The sequence below is a fragment of the Macrotis lagotis genome, chromosome 1, assembly GCF_037893015.1.
Source record: "Macrotis lagotis isolate mMagLag1 chromosome 1, bilby.v1.9.chrom.fasta, whole genome shotgun sequence".
Taxonomy (NCBI): domain Eukaryota; kingdom Metazoa; phylum Chordata; class Mammalia; order Peramelemorphia; family Peramelidae; genus Macrotis; species Macrotis lagotis.
Window position 1 is genome coordinate 868,707,033 of NC_133658.1, and position 14,149 is coordinate 868,721,181.

At 39.6% G+C, this 14,149-nt stretch overlaps 1 protein-coding gene across 9 annotated transcripts in view; it reads left to right on the forward strand.

The window, feature by feature from the left end:
* The window catches only part of LUZP1 (leucine zipper protein 1), a 99,165-nt gene that overhangs the window by 61,143 nt on the left and 23,873 nt on the right, over nucleotides 1-14,149 (forward strand). The gene's annotated exons all lie outside the window — the stretch shown is intronic.

Below are 14,149 nucleotides of genomic sequence, written 5' to 3' on the forward strand. Positions count from 1 at the left end.
TTAGGGGCTCTTATTTTGTAGACCTGGGAAAACCAAGTAGTAGTATTGGAATCTGGGTCATCAGAATGGCTTGGTACTTGTTCCATTGTGGTGACACCATTTCTCTATCCTTCCTCTTCTAGTCTTACTTCCTTAACAACAGAACAGAACTTAACAAGTGAACAAGTCAGTAAGCAACTGGGTGGAGGATCTTAGGGGGATACCCTGAATGACTCAAGAAAGTTACAGTTTTGACCTTCTGAGGTCCAAAGTGATCTCTACAATGGGAATCAGAATATAACCCAGTCTTGGGTTGGTGTATTTGCTGTAATACTGCCTTATTATAGCTGTAGCATTCCTGAGTAGATTTAGTACCTAAATAGGCAATAGGCGATTACTAAATGTAGATGAGTTTGCTGGTGGGCTGACAAGGAGGTCTCTAGAGTATACATCTTCACAGAATAACCTATTTGTTTATGGTTTTTTGAAAGATTTTATTTATTTTGAATTTTACAGTTTCCCCTCCAATCTTGCCCCCCCCAATTTTGTTAGTCTTTACATTGTTTCCATGGTCTGCATTGATCTAAGTTGAATGTGATGAGAGAGAAATCATATCCTTAAGGAAGAAAAATAAAGTATGTGTATATATTTTTAAAAGAAAACCCCAATTAAGAATGTGCTTGGTGGGGCAGCTAGGTTGCCCAGTGGATAGAGCACCAGCCCTGGAGTCAGGAGTACCTAAATTCAAATCTGACCTCAGACACTTAATGATTACCTAGCTGTGTGGCCTTGGGCAAGCCACTTAACCCAATTTGCCTTGCAAAAAAAAAAAAAAACTAAAAAAAAGAATGTGCTTGGCTTTCCTCAATTAAATTATAAACTCCTTGAGGGCAGGTTCTGTTTCACTTTTGTCTTTTTATTCCTAGTATATCCATAGTAAATGCGAGGTACATAGTGGATGCTCAATAAATGTTTGTTGATGACTTGCTCAGGAGACTTGGGTTTTAATCTCATGTCTACCTCATTGTATAGGCACAACTCAGCTAAGTCACTTCCCTTCTTAACTTTCCATTTTCTTCTCTAAAATGAGGAGAAATAGATCAGATTATTTCTATAGATTCTTCCAATTAGAATATTTGACAATTTCTGTGAAACTCATTCATTCTCTCTCTCTCTCTCTCTCTCTCTCTCTCTCTCTCGTCTGAATAATTTCATCTCTCCTAAATGTTAGCCCAGTTTGAAGGACCTCTGGGATGAAATTCAGACACCAACCCCCCAAATTAAGCTTGAATCTTTCCTGAAGGAGACTTGTATTGGGAAGCAGTTTCTGTGTGTTTTGTGGGGGAGACCTGTGGAATGTCACTTTCCCCCCATTATAAAGCATGATAAATAATAATACCCCATCTCTGGCCTTACCAAACCTCAAAGTGTAGTCCAGGAAGGAAATGTGTAGAGGGTGATTTGAACTATCTCAAAATAACAGTTTATAGGTTCTAGAACTGGAAAGGACTTCAGAGGCTATCTGGTACTACCTTCTCATTTTACAGATGAGAATACTAGATGCCCAGGCAGCATTGAATACCCAAAGTCACAGAGGCAGGGAGCATCAGAGTTGGATGAGATTGGAAGGAACATAACTTCTTTGGCTTGAGAGCCAGTGGTTCTAGGGAGTCATATTAGGAAATGGTTGTAATGATGAGGAAATTATCAAGGATGTGACCAGAAACTTCTCCTATTAATGCTAAGGACTGTTTGGTGCTGAGCCAACAGTTTACTGGTAGATTCTCGAATGGTCAGTTAATGTTACTCTGAGGAAACTTTTATTCCTTTGACCATAGACACAGTCCCAGCTCTTGCCAGTCTTCCTTCAAAGTCACTTCCCCTGTTTAGGCCCCAGTTTCCTCAGCTCTCAGATGGAAGGGTTGGAATAGAAGTTCCTTCCAGCTCTAAAAATTATATATTATGATAAAATTATATCTTGTATGTAGAAAAATGATTCTGTAATTCCAAGTCATTGAGACATACTCAAGTGAAGATTGTAGATTGTTTATTATGGCCATCTCCGTTGCTAAAGCCTTCTTTCTTGTTAATTGAATGCTCAGACAACCAGAACTCTTAAGCAGAGTTCCACATCTCCTCCCACATCTAGGAGGGCTGGGTTTGAAATGGTTTGAGAAACCCCATTGCTTTCACAAATGGATCTGTCCCAGCCTTTCAACAAAAGGTAAAAGCTCCAGAAGTAATTATTGCAGTTATCAAGGGTCATAAAGTAGGGTGAGGAATAGGACAGGTACAGGGAAATGCTTGTTATCAATGGATAGAAAAATTAGCTGATTACAATTACTTAACCAGCTTTTTCTAAGAAGACCTAAAATCTTCCTTGACTCTACCTTTCAACCTATAAAAACTGAAGTTCTTATCTGCAAATATAAATTGATGTTTATAATATGAATAATATCTCTCCTTGAGTAGGAAATATAATTTGAGCTTAGTTATAGCTGAGATAAAAGTACCGTCACTTTTACATTTATAGCTGTTTACTTTTAAAAAGTGCTTTTTTGGTTGTCTTGTTTTGTTTTAGGGCTGCTCCTAGCTTAATTGAAAAGGTCTGGTTTCCATACTTAAATTCCACACTAACTCTGTAGTTTTGGACAAGTTGTTTAACTTTTGTGCCTCAGTTTCCTTGTCTGTAAAATGGAGGTAAGAGTGTCCATTGTCATCTACCTTAAATCATAAGAAACTCAAAACTGATTTCCATATTTTTATGGCATAAGTAGACTAATAGGTTAGGTATTTTAGCAAGGTATTTGATAAAGATACTCTTGTTCTTCTTGTGGAAAAATTGGGATTATGTTGGCTATTGGTATAAACAGGTAGATTTGGAATTGATTGAATGGCTAGATTCCCAACAATGATCATTAATGGTTCAAAGACAATCTAGAAAGGATGGTATAAACTGATAATATAAACAGGTAGATTTGGAATTGAATTAATGGCTAGATTCCCAGACAATCTAGAAAGGAGGCTCCCCAAAAGTCTTGAAGACTTGGAGCTATTTTAATTTTTTTATTATTTTGATAATAGCACAGGTAGTCTGCTTATCAGGTCCTGTCATAGGTTTTCTCTGTCAATGCTCTGTCATGGTGACTTTATCCATTTCTATACTTGCTTTCTTTTTAGTTTTATTTGCAAGGAAAATGGGTTAAATGGCTTGCCCAAGGCCACACAGCTAGGTAATTATTAAGTGTCTGAGGCTGGATTTGAACTCAGGTACTCCTGACTCCAGGGCCGATGCTCTATCCACTGCGTCACCTAGCCACCCCCATTTCTATACTTTCAACTATCATGCTTTCATATTTATACATCTAGGTCTCATTCTCCCCCCCACCCCCATAATTCCTATTTGTCCTTTTGTCTCCATTCACATGGCCATTACCCTAGTTCAAACCTGTGTCACCTCTCACCTCCAAATTGATCTCCCTGTTTCCTTTCTCTTCCTTTTCCAAACAATCCTTTTATAACTGGTAAATTGATATTCCTAAAGTAAAAATTTGACTGTGTCTCAGTGGCATAGTCAAGCTACTAAAGAATCAATGTTTCCCTAGTGCCTTAAGTATCACATACAAATTTCTCTATTTGACATCTAGCTCCAGACTCTCTTTCCATTAAGATCATAGATTATTTTCTCTCACATATTCCTTGTTTCGACCAAACTGTCCCACTCGCCATTCCCTTTATATCATATTCCATCTCTTTTTTCATGACCAGGCTATCTACCATACAAGGAATGCTCTCCCTTCTCATCTCTGCTTTTGGGGGCTCTCTCATCTCTTCCACCCCTTATTCTCCTTCTCTAAATTGCTTTGTAGTTGTTTTGCTTTTATCTGGCATTTCCTTATCTATGAACATATTGCAACCCCTCAGTAGACTAAACTCCTTGAAGGTTGGGGCTATCTCAGTTAAGTCTTTGTATCTTCAGTGTGCAGCATAGTTCTTTGCATAAAGTGAGCAGCTACATACTTCATGGTAGCCATGACACCAAAAAAGTTCTCAACAGGCCATAATATTGAGTTACTCTAAAATAAGATGAAAATTAATAAGGATAGAATGAACTCAGGTTCACAACCTCACAAGTCTGAGATGGGGAAGGTATTGTAAGATGCCAATTATCTGAAAAATAAATGGGGGACTGGGGTTAGTGTAGTGAATGAGTTAATGAGTCAGTAGTTTCACATGATAACCAAAAAAAGTCAGTCCAGGTTTTAGGTGATAGGTCCATAGTCCTCTCTCCTAGTCGGGTCACATACAGAATACTGTGCTTAGTTCTGGCACCATGGTTTAGGATCTTGATAAGCTGGACAGCTTCCAGTGGGACTAACCAAGAAGGTAGAACCCTGGGTCCATCTCAGGGGAGCTGGATAAAGAAAGCAGGAATCCTTAAACTCAAGGTGCTTATTTAAATTTTGGTGGGAATGTCACCTGGAAGAGAGACTGACTTCTTTTTCTGGGTCTCAGGAGTGATGAGTAGAAGATGTCAATAAACAAAATTTAGGTTCAATGTAAGGATAAGCCTGATAATTCAAGTTATCTTCCTGGGAGTGGACTGGTCTTCCAGGGAAGTGATGTGTTCTTGGGAAGTGTTGCACAGCACAACCTTGTGACCATGTTAGGGAAATGTTTTAGTAGGTTCTGCTTCTCAGGTGTGTCCTTGATCTTTGGTGTAGAAGTTCTTTCAACTTTGAAATTGTATTATTCTGTGGCTATCTCTGACAAGGAATGCTTCATTTCTCCTAGATTTTTCCTTGTAAATGGGATTTTAGCTTTCCTACAAGTATTTGGTAAATAAAAGATAGTATTATTTAATATTATCTTCCCCTTTGTGATATCCACCTTTGGTACTTGAGGGCTACATGGGACATGCCTTAATTCATCTTCTACCTGAATGGCTTTTATATCCTGGAAGGCAGCTCTCAGGTTCCCTCCAGGTGCTTGTTCTCTTCTCCAGGTTAGGTATCTCAATTTCCTTTGTTCATTATTTGGATCACATGACCTCCATCCCCATCATCATACTGGTAGCTCTCCTCTGGACGTGATTTGGCTTCCTTAAACTCATCACCTGGAACTGAAGTAGTATTCCATATATTCTTTGACCAGAGAAGAATGAAATTGGAGAATTTTTCCTTTTTAGTATCGCAGCTCAAAATAGGGATACTTCCCAAGGCTCCAGTTGGCGCTGGCTCCCTTTCTCTGACCCTCCTTTCCTCTCTTCCTCCCTTTTCTATCTTCCTCTTCCCCTTTTTTTTCACTGCCCTTGCCTCTTCTGTGAGTTTCACACCTGTATCACCAGTTGTCTCTTGGACATGTCAAACTGAATGGCTTGGTGATATCTTTAAGCCAACATCTCTGGAACTAAATTCCCCTATTTTGCCCCCCCCCCCCCCACCCAATCCTACCTGCTTCCAAACTTCCCTTTCTGTTGAAGGCACCATCCTTTGAATATTTTGGCTCATAATCTCAGCATTACTCTTGTCTCTCCTCCTTTCATAGTCTTTATATCCAGTCATTTACCAAATTGTGCTGTTTCTGTATTCTTAACATCTCTTGCATCCAACTCTTTCCTCTCACATGGCTACTATCTTAATTCAGGCCTTCATCACCTCTTGGCTAGATTACTGTAACAATCCACTAATTGGATTCTCTAATTCAAATCTCTCAGCACTCCTGTCCACCCTACACACCACTGCCAAAGTCATTTTCCTTAACCACAAATTTGAACGTATGGCTCCCCTGCTCAACAACTTCAGGGCTTCTTGTTGCTTCTAGAATAAAAACATAAATATCCGTGTTCAGCTTTTAAAGCCCTACTCATCCTGGTCTCTTTCTAGCATCATTGGATATTCTTCCTCCTCCTGTGGTTTGTGATCCAACCAAATTGGCTTTTTCTCTCTTTTCTACTTGAGCAGCCCCCATACCTGGAATGGGCACTCTCCTTTCTATCTCATAGAGCCTTTCTTTTAAATGAATCTCTTTGCACAAAACTTTCTGACTTCAACTGCAAGTACCTTCCCTCCCAAAAGACCTGTTTGGAACTGAGCTGTATATATTTGTATTTATTAACTTTATATTCATGTTGCATATTTATCATGTACTTGACTCCTTTGTGAACAGAGATCATTTAATTCTTTGTACTTCTCTTCTCAGAGTCTATAATCTTTCGTAGATTGAAGTGGGATAGTTTGGTGTTAGTTCCTGAAGAAACTGCAAAAGGCATTATGTTGGCAAGACTAGGGGAGAAAAGAAGAAACTAGATTCTTCTTGATGACAGAGTGGATAATCTGAGGACATGGAAGGACATACCTTCCTTTGAAGGGTCAAAGCATGCTTTGGGAAGACAAAAGAAAAGCAACATTTGGCCCAACGTTAATTCAAGTCTTTATCAAGTACAATGTTTGGCCAAGGTCCTAGAGGTGCTGGGAGTTGGGGGGTGGTAAATAGTGGGAGCATTGAGACCCATTAATTAATGCATCTGCTGGCATGTACTGTCTAGTCGGGGAGGAATCGCTTACAGCCCATATTAGAGCCTGGAGGTTTTGATGACTCCACGGGGCTCCCTCTTAGGAGTCCGGAAGGAGAACTGAGAGCTTCAAAACAAACTGGGACCAGCTGGAGTTCCTGTTTATTTGCTTTTTGGCAGTGCATCCCTTCCTGTTTTTGAAGGGAAAAGACCCTTAGGCCATGCTTGGTTCTAGGCTGAGCAGCATGCCAACACTTTAGGGAGATGGGGATGGGGGGATGGTATGGTTAGAGCTCTGGATGCACCTTTCTAGAAAACCTGATAATGACACTACCACTGCCACAAGGACCACAGCCCATGGGAACTCACAGGCAGACACTCCTACAGTCGAACCTATTATATGCACATGAATTTGTTTCTCATGGCATCCCAGTGAGTGGAGTAGTAAAGGTATTATCAATCATTGGATTTAGAATTTCAGGAAAGTTTAGGGTTCATCTAATTCAGTCCCCTCATTTTAAAGATGAGCAAACTGATGCCAGGTGAGTGGAATAGACTTGCCCCCAAGGCCACGCAGATTGTAAATCGTAGAGCTGGGATTCCTTCTTCCTTCCCCTGATTCCTGGTAAGCTGGGCAGTATCACAGACTTCACAATATTCTAGAACTGGAAGGTATCTCAGCATGAAGAAGAGAATCCTCTACCTGTGACCTCTGCAAGGCTCATCCTTTCTTTGACTTCCCTGAAGAGGGAACTCACTACTTCTCAAAGGCAGGCAATTTAATTTTAGAACTGCTCTATTTCTTTTTTGCAAGGCAAATGGAGTTAAGTGACTTGCCCAAGGCCACACAGCTAGGTAATGATTAAGTGTCTGAGGCTGGATTTGAACTCAGGTACTCCTGACTCCAGGACCAGGGCTCTATCCACTGCGCTACCTGGCCACCCCTGAATCGCTCTATTTCTTAGGAAGTTTTTCCTGTGTCAAGATATAACCATAGCTACATCCATCCCATTGCTCCTCACTCTGCCTACTAATTAGTTATCTTGTATTTATTAATTTCTTACTAGGTGCTAAGCACTGGTTGGGGCAGGCGTGCTGGTAGTACCATACAAAGAATGCAATATCCTTATTCACGAGAATCTTATATTCCAGTTTGGGATATATACCTGTATATATATACTGTATATACCATATATATCCATATATGTATGGTAAAATAAATATAAATAGATTGTTAAAATATAAGGTGATTTGGCACTAGCAATTGGAAGCAGGAAAGGTTCATGCAGGGAGGTTGTTGGGATTCATCTAAAAAGAAGAGATGGAATCTGTTAGACAGAGGTATGGAAGGTGCCCATGCCAGGTATGGGGGCTGATCGTTGCTCGAGCATAGAGCCAGGAGAAGGGAGCACAGTATGGGAGGAGTAGAAAAGAGAGAAGGGCAAAAAGAGGAGGAAATCCAATGAGGCTGGAAAGATGGTGGAGACTAGGCTGGGTAGGGCTTTAATAGCTGAACATGGCATTCTAGAAGCGACAGGCAGCCCCTGGACTTGGTTGAGCAGGATAGTCAGATGGCCAAATTTGTGGTTAAGGAAAATGGCTTTGTCAGTGGTGTACAGGGTGGATGGGAGGGCTGAGAAGTTTGAATTACAGAATCCGCTTGGTAGGTTGTTGCAATAATCCAGGCAAGAGGGGTTTGAATCAAGATGGTCATTGTATGAGTGGAGAGAGAGGGCTGAATTGGAGAGATGTTGTGAATACAGAAACAACAAAATGTGGCAACTGATTGGATGCATGGGCTAGGAGAGAAGTGATGAGACTGAGACTGACATTATGAACCCAAGACTGGGAGGCCAGGGGCACCTTCACAGGTGAAGGGGACAACTATGTGATGACACAGTGTGTTACATGCTGACTTGAAATCAGGAAGACCTGAGTTCAAATGTGACTTCTGACACTTACTAGCTGTGTGACCCTGGTTAAGTCACCTCATCCTATTTGCCTCATCATCTGGAAAATAAACTGGAAAAAAAAACCACACAACAGCTCAAAAGGGATCACAGAAAATCAGATACAACTGAAAATGACTAAATTAGAAGAGGATAAGATTTGGGGGGGTAAAAGTTGGGGAAACTGAACAACTTAGTTTTAGATATGATAAGTTTAAAATGGTATTTTTTTTTAATGTCTGGCTGGCTGGCTGGTGAAAAGTATAGAGGGAAAAGGAAGTTCAAGACAGAAAGTTGGGAAATATCCAAAGTTAATGGAAGTGAGGGATGCAGAGCCAGCAAAGGAGACTCTTAAGACCGAACAGAATGCTTGACAGCCCTTCAAAGTACTGATGACTGTTAATATGTTCAGCTAAGTCTTCTCTTCTCCAGGCTAAATGTCTTTCATTCCTTCAGCCAATCCTCATCTGCTCCAATCTCACACCCTTTCCCATTGTGGTTGCTATCCTTTCTTTTGAACCCCTCTCTTGCTTATCAATATTAGGTGAGACCCCAAGGTAAACCCAATATTTCACCTCTTGTGGACTCAGTTTCCTTTACCTGTAAAGTTGGAATGATAATAATTACTCTACTCAACTCACAAGACCATTTAATAACATGTAAAGCACTTTGTAGACCATAAAACGTTGTATAAATGTCAGCTATGATTATTGGGTTTGGCTCGAGGCCTAAGGCTTTTGCTACATCATCTGTCAATTTTCTTTTCTTTTTTTTTAATCCTGACCCTTTATCTTTCATTATAATGCAGTCTTCAGGGTCAGCCCTAGGGGGTACTGGTTGGGAGCAATCAAACCATGACCCCTCCTCACTCCCAACTGAAACCAGGTTAAAATTTCTTCTAAAAAAAGTCTCAGAAAGGTAGCCTAAGGGGTGTTTGTAAGACTGGGGCACTACCTTAATTATAAGAGAGACCCTTGTAGGTTTGGAGACTGTTAAATGTGAATCTGTAGTTTCTCAACACCAACTCCCAAACAGTGGTGTCATCTGTCAACTTGAACCAGGTCTCCCCTTGCCCATCCCTTTCTCCCCACTCCCAAGTGCCATCTTTGGCTAGTACCCACCTAGCTCTAGCTTAGCCCTCTTTAGGGCTTGCCTTCCTTCCTGTTCCTTTGGGTTTGACTTGGAGCCCAGGGAATATCTTCTGGGCAATAGCAGCGAGTCTTCGGTATCATACGGAGAGTCTTTCCAAGACAGAGCACTGACTCCTCTGACATAGTGTGGCCTCAGCCCCCTCTTTGCCAAGATTGTAGGCTGACAAGAAAGGACTTGTTCTTCACCTTGATTGTTCTGAGCAAGAGGATCTCTCCCAGCTCATAGGCACTAACTCAAAGTTATAACTCACATTTTTTTTTTAGGTTTTTGTGAGGCAAATGGGGTTTAGTGGCTTGCCCAAGGCCACACAGCTACCAGATTTGAACTCAGGTACTCCTGACTCCAGGGTCAGTGCTCTATCCATTGCGCTCCCTAGTCGTCCCATAACTCACATTTTTTAAAGTGCTTCAGGGTTTACAAAGAACCATCATCCCAGTATCTCTGCAGTGAAAATATTCTTCAGCTCTGCTTTGTAGATGAGGAAACCAAGGGAGGTGAATTGAGTTGCTCCTGTTTCTGTAACTGGTTAAGTGTCTCAGCTGGGATTTAAATTTAAGCCTCTAGTGCCCTTTCCTGCATACCATATAGCTTCTTCCTTCAGGTCAGGAACAGAAGTACTGGCATCCTCCCAGCTCTGCCACTAAAAATAATTATACCTCACTGGTCTCAGTGTCCCCTCTGTCTAATGTGGGGATTACACTAGCTGGCTCATGATCTCCCTTCTAGCTCTGGTCTAATACCGATGTGGATGTAGCCTTGTATTTGAATAGTGCTCTGCAGTTCTAGAAACTGCAGACATTACATTATCCCACTTGGTCTTTACCACAATTTTATGAGGCAAGGGTGAGTCTCATTTTCCAGATGTAGAAATTGGTATACATTTGAAGCTTTCCTGGGACAAGGATGGTTTAAAATTTATTTTATTATTTTTGTTTTTATATTTTTCTCCAATATAGTTTTATTTTGTTAAGTATTTCTCAATTACATGTAAAAAAATTTTAACATTCATTTGGAAAACTTTTGAGTTTCAAATTCTTTTTCCCCCTCCTCTCTCCTTGAAGGCAAGCAATTTAATATGATTATACATGTGCAAGCATGCAACCCATATTTCTTTAATAGCCATGCTGCAAAAGGAAACAGACTTAAGAATAATATAAGAAAAATAAAGGGTTTTAAGGGGGGGTTGTATTTTTGCAAGGCAATGGGTTAGGTGACTTGACTAAGATCACACATCTACGTTATTATTAAGTGTCTTGAGGCTGGATTTGAACTCAGATTGATGGAGTCAAGGGTGCGTCATCTACCTGCCCCTCCAAATAAAGTTTTTTTTTAAAAGACATGTTTCCATCTGTATCTGCAGATAGCATTTCCCATCATAAATCCTTCCTGATTGTCTGGGAATTGTCATAGTTGATCATTGGATAGTATTCCAGTTGCTATGTTAGCTTCTCCAGGCTGTGCTAACTTCACTGTGTATCAGTTCATATAAATTTTCCCAAGTTTTTCTGAAATCTTTCTGGTCATCATTTCTTTCAGAACAAATAATATTCTATCACAATTATATTTTTTCTTTTTTTTCTTTTCTTTTTTCTTTTTCTTTCTTTTTTTTTTTTTTTTTTGGTAAGGCCAATGGGGTTAAGTGGCTTGCCACTTAACTTGCCACACAGCTAGGTAATTATTAAGTGTCTGAGGCTGGATTTGGACTCAGGTACTCCTGACTCCAGGGCCAATGCTCTATCTACTGCGCCACCTAGTCATCCCCTATCACAATTATATAACACAAATTGTTCAACTGTTTTGTGGTTGATGGGCATTCCTTCAATTTCCAGTTCTTTGCTACCACAAAAAGAATTGCGATCAGAATTGCTGTACATGTAGGACCTTTTCCTTTGCCTTTGTTTTCTTTGGGGTACAGGCTTAGGGGTGGTATTGCTAGGGCACCTAGGTAGTGCAGTGAACAGAATTTGGAAGACGAGTTCAAAACTGACCTCAGATACCTAGTAGCTAAGTTACTTAATCCTTTTGGTTTTAGTTTCTTCATCTAGAAAATGAGCTAGAAAAGGAAATTGCAAACCACTCCAATGTCTTTATCAACAAAAATCCCAAATGGGGTCTTGAAGAGTTGGGTATGACTGAATAATAACAGCAGGGTATCATTTGGTCAAAGGATATACACAGTGTTACAGTCCTTTGGGAATAATTCTAAATTACTCTCCAGAACTCCACCAATAGTGAATCAATGTCCCAGTTTTCCCACATCCCCTTCAGCATTTGTCATTTTCCTTTTCTGGTATATATATCCAATCAAATAGATGTGAGGTGGTACCTCAAAATTGTTTTAATTTACATTTCTCTAATCTATAGTGATTTAGAGCAATTTTTCCATATGACTATAGATAGCTTTGATTTCTTCTTCTGAAAACTTCCTGTTCATATTCTTTGACTATTCATCAGTTGGGGTATGTCTTCCATTCTAAATTTGACCCAGTTCTCTATATGTTTTAGAAAAGAGGCCTTTATCAGAGAAATTTGATGTAAAAATTTCCCTCTTCAGTTTTCTGCTTTCCTTCTAATCTTGGTTGCATTGGTGTTATTGTACAAGATCTCTTTAATTTCATGCAATTAAAATTATCCAGTTTACATCTTATAATGATCTCTATCTCTTGTTTAATCATAAAGTCTTCCCTTATCCATAGATCTGACAGGTAATTTTTCCCCATGTTTCCCTAATTTGCTTATTGGACTTTTTGTTCAAATCATGTATCCATTTTTTAATTTTAATTTTAATTAATATTTAAATATAGTTTTCAACCTTCATTTTTGCAAAGTTTTCTTCCTCCCACTGATTCCTCCTCCCATCCTAGGATAGCAAGTAATCTGATAGTAAGTTGTATACACATGTACACATTTTGACCTTATCTTGGGATATGATATGAGATGTTGGTCTACACCTAGTTTCTTCCTAATTGTTTTCCAATTTCTCTCAAAAAGTGAGTTCTGGACTAGGATGATTTGGAGGAAATAGCCACTGAAGTGTTCATCTATAATCCCAGGATCTGACTCTAGATTTGTAACCAAATATGAGACAGCTAGGTGCCCAGTTGATAGAGTGCTAGAAATCTAAATCTGGTTCAGATGCTGTGTGACCCTGGGCAAGTCACTTGATTTCTGTTTTCCTCAGTTTTCCCTCACCTGTAAAATGGGGATAATAATAGCATCTCCCTTTCAGGGTTGGGGATCAAATGAAATAATATTTGTTAAGTAGTATACTATGTGTGTGTGTCTGTGTGTGTGTGTCTGTGTGTGTGTGTGTGTGTGTGTGTGTGTGTCCTATAAATATAAGACATCATGATGATGATGAAGATAGAGATGTTAGGTAAATCATTTAACCCAAGCTTCCCTTTCCTCTTTGTAAAATGAAGGCATTGAGGTAGATGATCCATAACATGTCTTTGGGGAGTTTCTCTTTGGGTTCTGGATTGTTGGAAAGCACAAGGCCTGGAACCAGAGGACTTAGGTTCAAACTCCATATCTGTTTTTTTATGTTTTTATTTAATTTTATTTATTTTCACATTTTTGCAATATTCTTGTTGTAGAAGTAAACATAATCCTCCCTACCCCCACAAAGATAGAGAAACCTCAAGAAAAATAAAGTGAGAGAAAAGGGGAAAAATGTACTTCATACTGTATTCAGATACCATCAGCTCTGTCTCTAGGGTGGATTGCATTCTTTATCATAAATCCATCATAGAAGTTGCTACAATATTTTCCCCCCCACAGTTGCTATTGCTGACTGTATTTCCCTCCATTCTATTTTTCCCCATTCCTATCTATTCTTTTCTCTCTCTCCTTTCACTTTGTCCCTCATCACAAGTGTGTTGTGGGGCAGCCATGCATATCTGTTGTTTTAAATACCTCTCATACCTTTTTTTTATTACCATCATCACTTAACAGCATCACGGTATTGTAGTTTTAGAAGTAGAAGGGAGCTTAGAGGTCATCTAGCTATTGCTTTTCTTTCATTTTACAGGTAAAGAAATTGAAGACCAGAGAGGTGATCTTGCCCAAAGTTTCACATGTAGTAAATTGCAGAATCAGGATTGAAATTTGGGTCTTCTGATCCCAACCTATTGCTTTTTTCCATTGGTTAAAAAAATGCCTCTCTAGTCCTCAAGTTTTTCATCCATAAAAGAGGGTATTAAATTAGATTATCTCCAAGATGTAGCCCTTCCAAATCACATGCTTTTAGCTTGATATAGTGGATAGAGCACTGAACTTGGGGTCAGGATAATCTGGGTTCAAATCTTACCTCCTTCAGATATTAGTTGTATGTTCCTGGGCCCAATCCATTTAACCTTTTGGTGCCTTGGCTTCCTTTAAACTGAAGGGTTTGGAACCCAATGACCTCCAAGTGCTTTTCCTCTTTGATGCTTTGACTTCTCTTTACCCTGAGGACTTGGCTCTGAGTTATTATAACTTACTCTGTTCACATTTGGGGCTATTGTTCCCCTGGGCCCCTTTTAGTTTTCTATGTAATGTTGCCATTTGGATATGT